This window comes from Coregonus lavaretus (assembly GCF_964263955.1).
Source record: "Coregonus lavaretus genome assembly, chromosome: 9".
Taxonomy (NCBI): Eukaryota; Metazoa; Chordata; class Actinopteri; order Salmoniformes; family Salmonidae; genus Coregonus; species Coregonus lavaretus.
Genome location: NC_139996.1, coordinates 24,152,604 through 24,166,487, shown reverse-complemented (window position 1 = coordinate 24,166,487; position 13,884 = coordinate 24,152,604). Strand labels below are relative to the sequence as shown.

The following is a 13,884-nucleotide window of genomic DNA, read 5'->3' as shown; positions in this document are numbered from 1 at the left end:
AGTCTGCTAAATGACTAAAATGTAAATGTCTCTCTCCTTTTCTCTGATTGTTTCCTACTATCTGTCTCTGCCTAGTCTGTTTCTCTCTCTCTCTCTCTCTCTCTGTTTATTTGATAATCTGTCTGTCCAGCTCTGTCTGTTTATATCCATCTTGAATTTCTCTCTCTCCATTACTTGTTTGTCTTTCTGTTTGTCTCTCTGTCTGGCCTGGCGGTGTGTTTGTTCACAAGCGTGAGACCAGTGTGTGGCGAGGCAGTATCCCACCCACTCCCACCACCAGAACTCCCAGGGTTAGTGTGTGATGTGAGCGTACTGTTGACTTAAACCCTGACTGGCTTTTGTGTTCCACACTGAGGGGCTCCATGCATGACAGAGAGGGAGAGAGCCCTTCCCTGGCTGTGGGTTGACACTGGTCTAGACTGGATGACAGCAGAGGAAGAGATATAGGCTACCGCGTTCGCTTCTCTCTTTCCTATTGTTAAACTGGTATGAACTGTTTTAATGCACAGACAAGACAATGGCCTGTTGTAGTAGTACAGATGAAATGAGGTGAGATTATGATTTCCAAATGAGATCATAAAGATAGACCTACATTATTCCTTGACTGAGACGGGTATCAGGGTAGAAAACAAAGAAAGGCTTTGTTTCTAACTTCTGCGGGATGTGCTATATTTAAGAGTAAACCATGCAGTTACCTAAGAGAAAGCCATCCAGCCTATCTTAATGATACACAGAGCAGAGCTACAATGCAGGAGCAATAGTTCGACCCTGACCATAATGATACAGCTGGGTTATACTTAGCTCTGCTAGGAACAAACAAAGTATTACCACTACCTTGGTCTGGCTTACGCTGACCACAAAACCAATGTCAACAAAAGTTCAGAACTCAGTGTGTTGTTGCAACCATGAGAGCAGTCCTGGCTGGGACATATTCAATTAGACAAGCAATGAAGCAAAATGTTTTGAAACAGGAAAAATAATATTGATGTTCTTATTGGACTGTAGTCCCTTCTTCATTTCGAAGTGTTTTCTCCTATTGTCTCCTGTTGAACACAATGCTGTATTCTGCCTCCTGTATGTTTTAACTTGTGTCTGTCTGTCCTTTTCCCACCTGTTGAAGGAGGTTTTCTGGGAAACACTGGAACAAGAGAGGGAGGTCTAATCTCTGAAGAGGGGGAGGGGAGACAGTTGAGCCTTAGACTTAATGCTATTCAAGCCTGATGCAGAACAGCCAACACAAAAGACTGCATGAGTCCCTCTCAGCCCATCTCCCTCCACAGGACCTATTGAAAAGTGCCAGGAAAGACCTGTCTATTTATCTTCCTCCTTCCTCAGATACTGACATCTTCCTGCCTTTTCTGGCCTGATCTACAGCTGGCTTACTGTTCTCTGTACAGATTTATGTGTGTCCTTAGTAAAGGTATTGGGCTCTGATTGAGGCCAGTGAAAGGGTGATCCGGGTTGTGGATTTGGGAATGCTTTCAGTCTTTTGTGTGCTGGGACTGAACATTGAGAGGGAGGAAACATGGCTGGATTGGGTTTGAATGTAAAGATGATGAAGCTTTTTAGACCTCATCTGTTCTTTCTTTGCCTTCTTTCTTTTTGCTCGATGCAAACTGGAGCGAGGGGGGGGGGGGTTGAATGTGTTATAGAAAAGTAAGGGTTGGGTGGGGGCGAGGCGAGGGGGAGGGATGGATGTGATGGAGGGAGGTATAGAGGGAGGGAGATGAACCAGAATCTGGGTTTACAGGAGCTGGCGTATATGGCGATTCTCCTTTAATCCCAGAAAGCAGCCATTCAACTTGCCATTGACCAGTTTTACAAGCTTAATAATGCCAAAATACGTTTGGTACTTATCAAAGAAGGGAGTTTTGTTGAGCAACTATCGTCATTACTGCCGTCACGGCTGTTATGTACTTCCAAAAAAGGTCTAAATAAAAAGTTACACGCAACTGAGGATAAGAGCGTCTGCTAAATGACTCAAATGGAAATGAAAACTGAAATAAATCCTTGTCTGGAAAGAATCTAAGTATTGTTTTTGACCAAGTGCGCCAAATCCACCTCTTCTGCACCTTCTACAATTATTATTAATGGAATGAAAATACACCAAAATAAAGCCGATCTAGAAATATGCAATCACTGTAAAAATGTACCCAATATTGTCTACTTAATCTACTGTAGCATGAGTGATACAACAGATTGATATGACATTCATACACTGTTGTAGGTGGTAAAATCAATGACCTTTCCTGCTGCTGGATCAGCCGACCTGTGCGTGGCAGTAATGAGGGATTTTATTGGAGGTGCAGAAGAGGTGGATTTGGCGCATGTTTTCTGTTGCGTGTAACTTTTTATTTTGACCTTTTTTGGAAGTACGTAACGGCAGTATTGACGATAGTTGCTCAGTGAAACGCCATTCTTTGGTAAGTACTGAACGTATTTTGACATTATTAAGCGTGAAAAGCTGGTGAAAGGCAAGGTGAATGGCTGCTTTCTGGGCTTCAAGGAGAATCGCCATGTATGTCTCCTGTAAACCCATATTCTGGTTCAGGAGAGAGGCCCCCTCAGGAATGCCTGGAAGGTGTCAGTGAAATCTCAAAGTCTTCAGACTAATCCTTACATCACAGGGCCCACAACTAACCTACACTGCCCTCAGCCCTCAGCTCTCATTGGCTCTGTTTGACTTTTGGGATTTACCAACTACTAAGTAGTTCCTAATCGTAGGGGAAAAGACTGACTTCTCGATATTGCCCTTTTAAAACGTTACTTCCCTCTGACACCTTCTGCTTTTCTCACCCTGGCCACTAGCAGCCGAACCTTCAGGGTACTCTCCCTTCACTGTAGTTCCTGTCAGAAGTGGCCTACTGTGTGTTTGTGTGAGAGAGAGTATTACTGGATCTGTTGTGGATCTGAGCTCTTAAATGTGCCAAAAGCTTGTGTCAGTGGACAGAAGTGTCAGATGTGAGCAAACTCTCAGAGGGATTGCATAGTTCAGGCTTAAAAAAGTTAGGCCTAGACTGGTTTAAATGGTTTCATTAAGTTTGGGACACATATGGGCTATTGCAAGACAACAATAGACACATTATTTAGCATTTTAGTGTCAATGTGTTTGTGAATGTGTCTGTGTTTGTGAATGTGTTTAGTTAAAGACGGTTATGAGTCATGTCAGTTCACCCTTGGTAAATTGGACTAATGCTCAGTTTGTGTGTTGATTTTTTTTAGTGTGTTTACCCTAAAGGCCATAGGGGAGGATGTCCTGCCGTGACAATACCAACACAACAACATCTAATTGGCCTGGCACGGCTCCAAACCCAGCCTTAGTGGCTTAGCACATGAAGACACACACACACACGCATACACACACACACAAACACACACACATACACACATCTGATTGTTTGGAGGGGTTTCCCTGTTTCTTTGTGAAACAGACTAGGCTATATCCTAGAGAGGACCTGCTGTCTATTTGAAGGGCCTGCTCTACTGGGATCCTCCTGAGTATCAGTGACCAGCCCTGGGGTTTCGGGTGGGGGAGAGGGGAGAGGGGAGAGGCAGAGCAAAGCATATATTATGGGAGCGCAAGATCGATGGAAGGAGAGAGAAACGGAAAGTGAGCAAGAAAGGGATGAAGAGAGAGAGGTGTTAATGGAAAACAGGCCTCAGCTCCTGCTGTGGGGCTCCTACACACACCCATTGGTAACGCTAGTCTCTCTGGTGTGTGTGTTTGTATGTATGTGTGTATGTCTGTGAGAGAGAGAGAGATATTCTGCGCCTATTCCAGGAACAGAAATGGCAAAGTTTGAATGTTGGGCTAAGTGTGCATTAGTCAATGTGCAAGAATGTGATAAGTGTGTGTTCTGTGTTTGTCCTATTTCCCCGCTGTTACAGGATTGCTGATTAACCATAGTGTGTGTGGGTGTGTGTGATTGTCAGAGGAGGCTGGTGGGAGGACGGGCACATTGTAATGGCTGGAATGGAATCAATGGAATGGTACCAAACACATGGAAACAACATGTTTGACTCCATTCCATTAATTCCAGCCATTACAATGAGCCCGTCCTCCAATAGCTCCTCCCACCAGCCTCCTCTTGTGTGTGTGTGTGTGTGTGTGTGTGTGTGTGTGTGTGTGTGTGTGTGTGTGTGTGTGTGTGTGTGTGTGTGTGTGTGTGTGTGTAGCTGGTGTGAATATTGAGACCGTTGATTACAGCAAATGACACTGAGTGTGTTATTGAGAATGAACGAGGTAGGCAGTCAGAGGGGGAGAGAGAAGGAGAGAGAACACTCTTCTACTCCCACTACCTGGAGAGGGGGAGGGGCCTGCCCTGTCAGCAGCGTGTGTCAGGGCGGGGTGAAAGAGAGGGAGAGAGGGAGTGTGTGTTTCTGTATGACAGAAAGGGAAGGGTAGAGAGAGGGAGAGTTCAGCAGTCACTCAGATCTTCCTGAAGCAGCCATTGAACGAGTGACGGAGAGAAAGAGAGAAACAGAAGAAAAAAGAGAGAGAAAGGAAGAAAGAGAGAGACAGAGGAGTAGCGACAGACAGACCTGTTTAATCTCCAGCCACCTCCCCTGACTCTGACCCCCGCTGGACTTTACCTCCCCTGACTCACTCACTCCCTCCCTCTTGCACTGGGACTACACTTCCTGATCCCTCTCTCCAGTGCTTGGAGAGAGTGGAATCTACCCGAGAGAAAGAGCGTGAGCGCGAGAGGGAGAGAGAGCAGTTAAGGAAGATATTTCCACACCTGGTGAGTGTGGCACATCTTGTTCTGGAAACGTGTGTGTGTGTGTGTATGTTTGAGTGAGTGTGTGTGTGTGTATGTTTGAGTGTGTGTGTGTGTGTGTGTTTCAGTGAGTGTGTGTGTGTGTGAGGGACTTTATATGTGTGTGTGTGTGTGTGTTCAATGTCCCTGACCAGGCTACTGTGTCTTTAAATGTATCTGTTGCTGCTAGGCCCCCTCCTCTACAGCACCACTCTAACCTGTTAGAGGGAAGCTGTCTGCCCGTCCCGTGTGTGGACTTGTCTGTTTGTGCATGCATGCATGTGTGTGACAAGGCATGGTAAGGCCATGGGTATCTCTTCCACAGCCTGCACGTCACCCAGCTCTTTTTACTTTTGCAGATTAAAGATGAATTTATGGAGGGCACGCGCAGAGTTCACTCTCTGCCTATACAAAGCTTATTTAACTGTTAGCGTGCCACACATTCTAAAATATTAACTTATTATCCTAACCTGTGTGTGTGTGTGCACATTTTCATCCAACTGTCTCCTCAGTCAGTAGCTATGTTTCCATTAACTTGTTCAGTGATCTTTTGTTGTTGTCGACATTTAGAGAAGGTTTGCATAGAAAATAGATGTGACAATTGCCTACTGCGGTGCGTTTCCAACTATCTTGTGTCGATAACTACAGCTGGACGTAATGAAGGAGAGAGTGGAGAGTCCTCTGAGAGATGGCTGTGTTCACTGTGATGTTATATTGAATGTCCTTTTACTGCTTCACTACACATGGAGAAGCATGGACCCTTTTCTCTGCCTCTGTTTATGAATGGTGTGTGTGTGTGTGTGTGTGTGTGTGTGTGTCTAGCGGTAAATTAATGTAATGTAGTCTTGCTGAGTGCAGTTAGTTTAATGTAACTGATGATGTGGGTGTATGAAGTGGCTCTGCCTGTCGTTGGTTATCACGACGAGACCTAGGCTACCTACTGCAGGTGGTCTCAAAGCAACAGTATGGGAATGTTTTCATGAGGGAAAGTCTTACTTGTTTCTTGTCTAGGTGTGTTTGAGAGAGTGAAGGTGTGTGCGTGTATTTGTGTAATGTGATGGACAGACAGTGTGTGATCTATCAGGAAGGAGAGTGCACTGTGTGATAAAAGATTGATCCAGTGCTGCTCTCCTCATGTGCACTCTCCTGCCTCTTTCACACACACACACACACACACACACACAGACACACACAGACACCTGTATATGACTCCCGAGTGGCACAGTGGTCTAAGGCACTGCATCGCAGTGCTAGCTGTGCCACTACAGATCCTGGTTCGAGTCCAGGCTCTGTCGCAGCCGGCCGCGACCGGGAGACCCATGGGCGGCGCACAATTGCTAAAGCGTCGTCCAAAGTAGGGGAGGGTTTGGCCGGCAGGGATGTGGGTTCGTTTCCCACGGGGGCCAGTATGAAAAATATATATAAAAAAATTTAAAATGTATGCATTCACTAACTGTAAGTCGCTCTGGATAAGAGTGTCTGCTAAATGACTAAAATGTAAAAAAATGTATATTTCCTTATTCCAATAGCTATCTCTCTCTCTTTCTCCTCTCTTGCTCTCTCTCTCTCTCCTATGCTCTATGGCCAGTTTGACTTGCAGAAGTAACTCCCTCAGTCCCTTCAATAAGCCACTTTTACATGGCTTTGACATGTTCACCCGGGCCCTAACTGGATGGCAGGAACCAATAGCTTCCATTCTGTTTGTTTCTGGAGGGAAATGTTTGATACCAATTGCTGCTTGTTTGCCTTCAGTCAACCAGTTAGGGAGAAGTTCTAATGGAAAGTCCCTGGCAGTTTTGACTGTGGTCATTTAGTCCGGCAGTGAAAGATAACCTTCTGGGCCCTCTGAAAACCTCTAGATCAGAGGTCAGACTACATCCTGAAAACACACACACCTCATGATTTGTTCCCCTAGGAGTCGTGTGAAGCCAGGCATAGACATTGCAATGGGGTGTTGTGTTTGAGGTGCCGTGTTGACTCACAGCATCTTACAAAACCGTAAATAATGCTGGTCTCTCTGCCAGGGGAGGGCCTGAATACGCACACGTACACACATACACACACAGGGGCTGAGAGAGGGGCTTTTGGCGCCAAGCAGAAGGCAAGCTGTGAAGGTTTCCAAATCTATGACTTTGAGGGAGTAGAGGCAGGTGTTCTTGGCAGAGACTTGCCTCCAATCAGAGTTGGAAGACGTTGCCTTAAACTGATATCTATTATCTGTGAACATCATAGAAGTAGGTCAAAGTTGCCTCCAAGAACAGGTAATATAAGCTCAAATCTAACTTCGACAGTCCTCTTAAGATGGACCATTAGGAGGGATACTAGGCCAAAACAGACCGAAAAATCAGCACCTAGGGGCATTTTCTCATCCTATAGTACATGGTGACCTCCAGGGCAGCCTCCGTCCACTGATACACACAGACACAGTCAGACTGGGTGGCATTCCTCAGGTCAGGGACTGTGTACTTTCAACACAGTCTCAGCACACTCGGGTACTTCACTTTCACAGCTCAGGATCTGTCATGGGTGAAGAAGACATGTCGTCACTTTGAACAGTGTTCTCTTTGGTTCTTATAGCTGTATGTAAACCCCTATGCTCACCACAATGTGATGACAAAGATCTCCCTGTCATGGAGATGAATGGATAAGGCCCTGTTCTTAGTGTCTTGACTCATCTCTTTAAGTTAGGGCAGGTGTTTTACATTGGCCTTTTCACACCGACATGAACACTGACATATGTTCTCCTCTTGACTTGTGATACTGCTCTGTGGACTGTGGACTGGTTGTACCACCATAAACACATTGTTTGGAGAGTTTCTCTTTGAAATATTGAAAGGTGTCCAAGCTGTGTGTGTGGTAAGGAATATTCTGAATGGATACCAGGCAGTAGAGGTCTTCACGGATCCACCTGTACCTGAATACCCGATCCGGGACCCAGAATTCTAAATAATGTCAAGGATCTGGGTCGGATCTGATATGATTGTCACGGGTCTCGGGTATGTGTAATTTTAACTGACTTTTCCGGAAGGGCCCGTGCATTTCCGAATGAGTCTGCTGCAGTAGAGAGCGAGAAAGAGAGACATGTTATCATTTATGCTGCTGCTGCTGCTTTTCACGAGAGTGGAGCGTTGTTGTTGGCCAATCATAAGTCTCAAAGTGGCAATAGGCTACAGTCATAGAGCCTCGCTCCGTGTGTGGCAAAAGTTAAGAGATATCTAATGGAATTAAAATGACGGAATGAAAAGTTAAAGGAGAAGGATCGGCTACAACGACCAAGAGCCAACATGTAGGCAGGCTGCTACTTAATATTCTGAATGCAGTTGTTGCTATTTGTAACTGTAGGATGAGAAAGAGCATGCACTGCAGTCTGTTAGCCTAGCTAGCTAACGTTAGTTAGCTTAACTAGCTTCTCGTCCCGGTTTGATGCAGTCCAAGACAGGTACTACGTAATCATATTTGATGATAAATAAACTAGCTATGGCAGCTATTAGTCTACTATAGCGCGAGTCGGCTCAGTTGGTTACTGTCTCTTGTCTCTCCCTCCCACCACCCTGCTCCCCATGTCACTTGCTCACAGTACTGCCCCTCCCCCGCCTGCTAGAGTGGCACCTCTCTCCATCCTCTCACGCTCTATCAGCTCCGGTTAATAAAAAAAAGAATTTTCTGCTGCTTTCCTCACTCTTATCGGACCGGGGATGGTCCGACCAGGTTTATACGGAACGGGTCAAGTTGTCCTCGGTTCCGTTTGGAACGGGTCTCTATATTAAATGTTTTTATTTATGCATATCGGTCCGGGTGGGAAAACCCCAAGTCCATTTCGGAATGGGGTCCCAATTTTTTAGACCTCTACCAGGCACACACAAAGCAGAGCTTAACCCCTCCCTCCCCCACTCCTCCCTCATCTGTGTGCCCCCTCCCCTCAACAGCCTGGCTAGTGTCAACTATGGAGCCCTGACTGAGTGCGACTGTGCGTGTGTGTGTGTTGATGGTAAGGGGGGTGAACGGGAGGTTTCCAGGGCTGGACAGAGCAAGGCAGATATATGTCCCTGATCCAGTAAAGTATCTGGGATATTAGGAATCCCACCGTAAATCTACCCCTCCACCCCTTCACCCCTCCACTTAGAGAGCAATAATCGTTACTCGTCCCCCAGTTTAATGAGAGCGAGAGTTGTGGCTGACACCTCCCCATGAGTGGCCTTAGCCCTTCTTAGCCCTATAGATCCCCACTGCATGACCCACACCAACCACACTCAATACTACCTTCATAGCATCCATAAACGTCCACATACTCTGCTCCCCTCACACCATACACCTTCTGCACCTAAACCCATATCTTACTCCTCCCTCAACCTGACCTCTGCCCTTACCTTCAGTCAGCTCACTGCATGCTTTCACAACAAACATTCCTCAGGGTGTATGAATCCCCTGTTTAAAGTACAGATCTCACATAAAGACACACACACTCACACACACACACTGTTTGCCCTTATCACACTCTCCCAGGGCTAGTCACTCTCTCCCTAGGTCAATATTAGGTGTGTGTGTGAGAAGAGGTTTGCATACCACTGACCTTAACCATGGAGCCACATGTTAATCTACAACACCTGTTTATTACCTAACCTGTGTATTACATTGACAAATGTTTCACTAGTGTTCAGGAGAATAAATATAGTAGAAGAAGAAATGGAGCTGTAGGAAACTAAGACGTTGTAATGTAATGGAATAGAGCTGGCTGTTGGTTGACTACAGTATCCCTTGCATGGCCCCAAGTTAGAACAAATATTTCCCTAGTGTTAGGGAGAAGGAATGGAACTAGATGAGTTCAGTTTAACAGTTTAATTTAAACCAGTGTTGAAGGGACTGCGTTTGTTATTGTTAACTATCCATTGCATGGAGAGGGAGACTTGGGAGGTAGCCTAACTGGGTGGAATGCAGCACAGATCTCATCTGTTAAAACGTTAATCCAGCCCACAACTCCTTGTTTTGCATTTGGAGTCATATATTTTTACTGTCTGTCCAGCCCTGTTAAAGTATGCACACCTGCACTAGTCTGGACTGGATCCTAAAGACTCTCCCACTGTTGTTTGGTTTTAGGCTATAGACAGTGGTGTAGTGGAGGGTAAACACAACTAAACGCAGTTTACCCACCATTTGTTTTTGCACGACAACAAGCGTTTATTTTTTCACCGCGACCGGTGATCAGAGTTTACCCACCTATTTTTTACCACTACATCACTGGCTATAGACAACTCTTAACTTAGTATTTGGGGTTTAACATATAACACTTGAAATGGGTATCATTTGGAACATTTTGGAGCGTACTGCTGGAACATTGAATCCCAAAAAGGAAAACAAAAAAGCATGATTCAATTATTGATGTCAGTGTAGGCAATGGGAATGTGTGAAAATTACTCCTCAGCCTGAAGTGGCCCTACTTGCGCCAGCGAATAGTTAGCTTTTCGAGTAGCGCTGACTGGTAAGAAGCTTCAAGAGGGCGGTCACGTGTGTTTGCGAGGCAGACGTCTTGGGTTCGAGCCTCGGTGTGAGCCGAATCAGGAGGAAGCGGTACTCGCTAAGCAAGCAGCGTGACGTCCTTTACATTAGCAGACATTGAAAGAGCCTTAAATTACTAATGAGACCAGCCCAGTGCTACTGGAGACCGAGACGCACGCACACACAGATGAGACTAGAACAGGGCCTACGAATATAACTGTCATCAGTGCAATTTAAGGATACCAACTTTCAGTCAGTCTTGTAATTGCATTTGATTCTGAGTTTGGACATATAAAGTTTGTATGTGAAAACTACTTCTAAAAAGCATACATTCAGTTGTTCTGAACTCACTAAACTCGTGCTAAAGAGGGAGGCTCGCTCGGCTGGTGCTAGAACATGCGCAGATCAAATACACCTCTGGACCTCTGATTAAGCTGTTTAAGATGTCCTAATAATTAGAAAGATTGCTCAGAAAACCAGGTGTTTTAATCGGTGTAGGTTTACTTCGATTTTGATCTTATGCTGATTTAAGATAAGCAGAGTTAGGTGTTTACATGACTATTGCATAATCTGCCTACTGCCATAATCAGTTTAATATCGAATTATTATTGTGCATGTAAACATACTCAATGACTTTAGGCAGAAACCTAGCATCATGATCTAATGTTCTCTTCTCTGTCTACCATTCTCTCTACTCCCTCACTCCTTTTCTCAGTGATTCATATTCAGCCACTTCTCCCATCTTGTTGTGTTTAATCCTTTGTGTGTAGGGGTGTAACCTTGACCAAACCCACCGCTCGCTACATCTTGCGGTTTTGGTGTCACAGTTCGGTTTCGGCACAGCAGGAAAATTAAATGGCAACAGTTACTGTAGTTCATTTTTATTTATTTAAGAAAATACAATGTGTTGGTATTCCTGATTCCATATATGATCATGAGTCATAATGCCTGATGAAAGCCCAATCAGGAATACTATCACTTCGTATTTTCTTAAATGAAAACACATGATTACTCATCAATAACAACACTAAAATAAAGTGCAATATGCGTGTGAAATCAACATGTAAACATAGATCAGACATTGTATAGCCTATGCGTTTAATGTTTTCTTACAAAGAGAAAAAGATGCGCACTTGTGTGACTACTCATAAAGGGGGCGTGTCTGTAGCACGATACTTGTCATCTCCCACTCTGGGGTAATGTGATGGCCTGTCACTAGGTAGCTTTCTGTAGCCCTGGAGGTCCATCCATCTGTATGAAGCGCAACACAGAGTGCATTGGTCAATTCATTGACAACTTCAGATTTAGCTTTCTTATATAGAGTGGGTACTACCTGTTTGCTGAAATGGGTGCGAGAGGGCGAAGTTCGTGACGTGCCTCGAGAACTTTCACAAGGTGCTGACACCCCCTATTCTCAACCACCAAGAATTGGTGCATATCCACGGCTATAAACATACCTATCACTCTTGTAATTTTTGGGGCCAGGTCAGAATCAGCTGCGAAAGGCTGCTTGAATGTAAAGGGGAGACCAAGTTGTGTTGTTTTTCTCCAGTGGTAGGAATACCGGGGTGATGTCGGCGTAAATGTGTCAACATGTTTGAGATGTTGGCAGCTGCATAGGCTATTCTCGTTTAGCAGTGGCTACATAGTACTGTTAACGCTGTCCATTGCCGTTGTAATCTACTGGGAAGCCAACATTTTCCCCAACTGGATATTTAAACGATGATGGGATATTTAAACGATGATGGAGAATCCTCCTGTTTTATTGACTCCATCACTTGCCATTGTACAGAACTAGTGCCCAACTGCACCTCGCAAAAGGACAGTTTGAAATGCGGCAATTAAGATTAGAATTTTAATTACAACGTGCGCATAGTTGTTTAAACGGAATAGCCTGAAATGTTTTTTTTTCAGCTCCGATTTACTCAAAAGGCATACAACGCAGCATATGCATAGCCTATAGGCCTAGTGTTTTAATTTTTTTATTATATTTTGAATGTATTTATTTGGGTTCACGGTGCGATACGTGTACCGTTACACCCCTAAATGTGTGTGTGTGTGTGTGTGTGTGTGTTCTGCTTTCGTGTGCACTCTGAGTGTGTGTGTGTGTGTGTGTGTGTGCACTCAATGAGGGTGTGCGTGCGTGTGATCTCGACTCCCTGCCAGGCCTGCAGTAGTGCTGAGTCAGGTAGAGAGTGTATAATTACTCATAGAGGTGCCCATCAGCAGTCTGTGGCTGTAGCCTAGGGAAAAGGGATATCTACTCAGTTGCACAACTGAATGCATTGAACCGAAATGTGTCTTCCGCATTTAACCATCTGAATCAGAGAGGTGAGGGGGGCTGCCTTGATTGACGTCCACATCGTCGGCGCCCAGGGAGCAGTTGTTATTCAGGGGTTAACTGCTTTGCTTAAGGGCAGAAAGGCAGATTATTTTCTACTTGATGACTCTGGGATTCGAACCAGCAACCTTTTGGCTACTGGCCCAATGCTCTTAACCACTTAACAATACAGCCTCCTGTTCTCTGTAGAGCTCAGTAGCCACACCAGTCAGTCCTCTCTGTCTCTCAAGGAGCTGAGTAACGATGACAAGGCTAAGTCCTCTTCTCTGTTCTAAAACCTCACAGGGGACCATGTAAACTATACAGCACGCAAAGGTTTTGTAAATAAATGAAGAGGACAATAGAAGGTTACTCATTGTGGCTCAGCCCTATGCAGCCCTTTTACTGAGAGAAATACATGACTGGCCTAGTTTACATGGTCCCCTGTAGCTCAGTTGGTAGAGCATGGCGCTTGCAACGCCAGGGTTGTGGGTTCGTTTCCCACAGGGGGCCAGTATGAAAATGTATGGACTCACTAACTGTAAGTCGCTCTGGATAAGAGCGTCTGCTAAATGACTAAAATGTAAAATGAGTGAATAAAGTGTTTATCTAGTTAGAGCAGTTGTGGTAGAACTGGAAGAAATGGCGGCCAAAGGAGGTGTTGGCTTTGGGGATGACCAGTGAGATATACCTGCTGGAGCGAATACTACGGGTGGGTGTTGCTATGGTGACCAATGAGCTAAGATAAGGTGGGGATTTGCCTAGCAGTGATTTATAGATGGCCTGGAGCCAGTGGGTTTGGCGACGAATATGTAGTGAGGACCAGCCAACAAGAGCGTACAGGTCACAGTGGTGGGTAGTATATGGGGCTTTGGTGACAAAACGGATGGCACTGTGATAGACTACATCCAATTTGCTGAGTAGAGTGTTGGAGGCTATTTTGTAAATGACATCGCCGAAGTCAAGGATCGGTAGGATAGTCAGTTTTACGAGGGCATGTTTGGCAGCATGAGTGAAGGAGGCTTTGTTGCGAAATAGGAAGCCGATTCTAGATTTAACTTTGGATTGGAGATGCTTAATGTGAGTCTGGAAGGAGAGTTTACAGTCTAACCAGACACCTAGGTATTTGTAGTTGTCCACATACTCTAGGTCAGACCCGTCGAGAGTAGTGATTCTAGTCGGGTGGGCGGGTGCCAGCAGCGTTCGATTGAAGAGCATGCATTTAGTTTTACTAGTGTTTAAGAGCAGTTGGAGGCTACGGAAGGAGTGTTGTATGGCATTGAAGCTCGTTTGGAGGTTTGTTAACACAGT

General features: G+C 45.1%; 1 protein-coding gene across 3 annotated transcripts in view; it reads left to right on the top strand.

The window, feature by feature from the left end:
- LOC311134660 (ras association domain-containing protein 7-like) overlaps positions 1–13,884 on the top strand; it is a 53,412-nt gene that overhangs the window by 15,855 nt on the left and 23,673 nt on the right. Inside the window, exon 1 of one of the 3 annotated variants that reach the window (XM_084168407.1) lies at positions 4,037–4,745. The exons of the other annotated variants lie outside the window; for them this stretch is intronic. The gene's annotated coding sequence lies outside the window, so the exon portion shown is untranslated. Of the gene's footprint in view, positions 1–4,036; positions 4,746–13,884 lie in introns of those variants that run through there. 3 annotated transcript variants of the gene reach the window in all.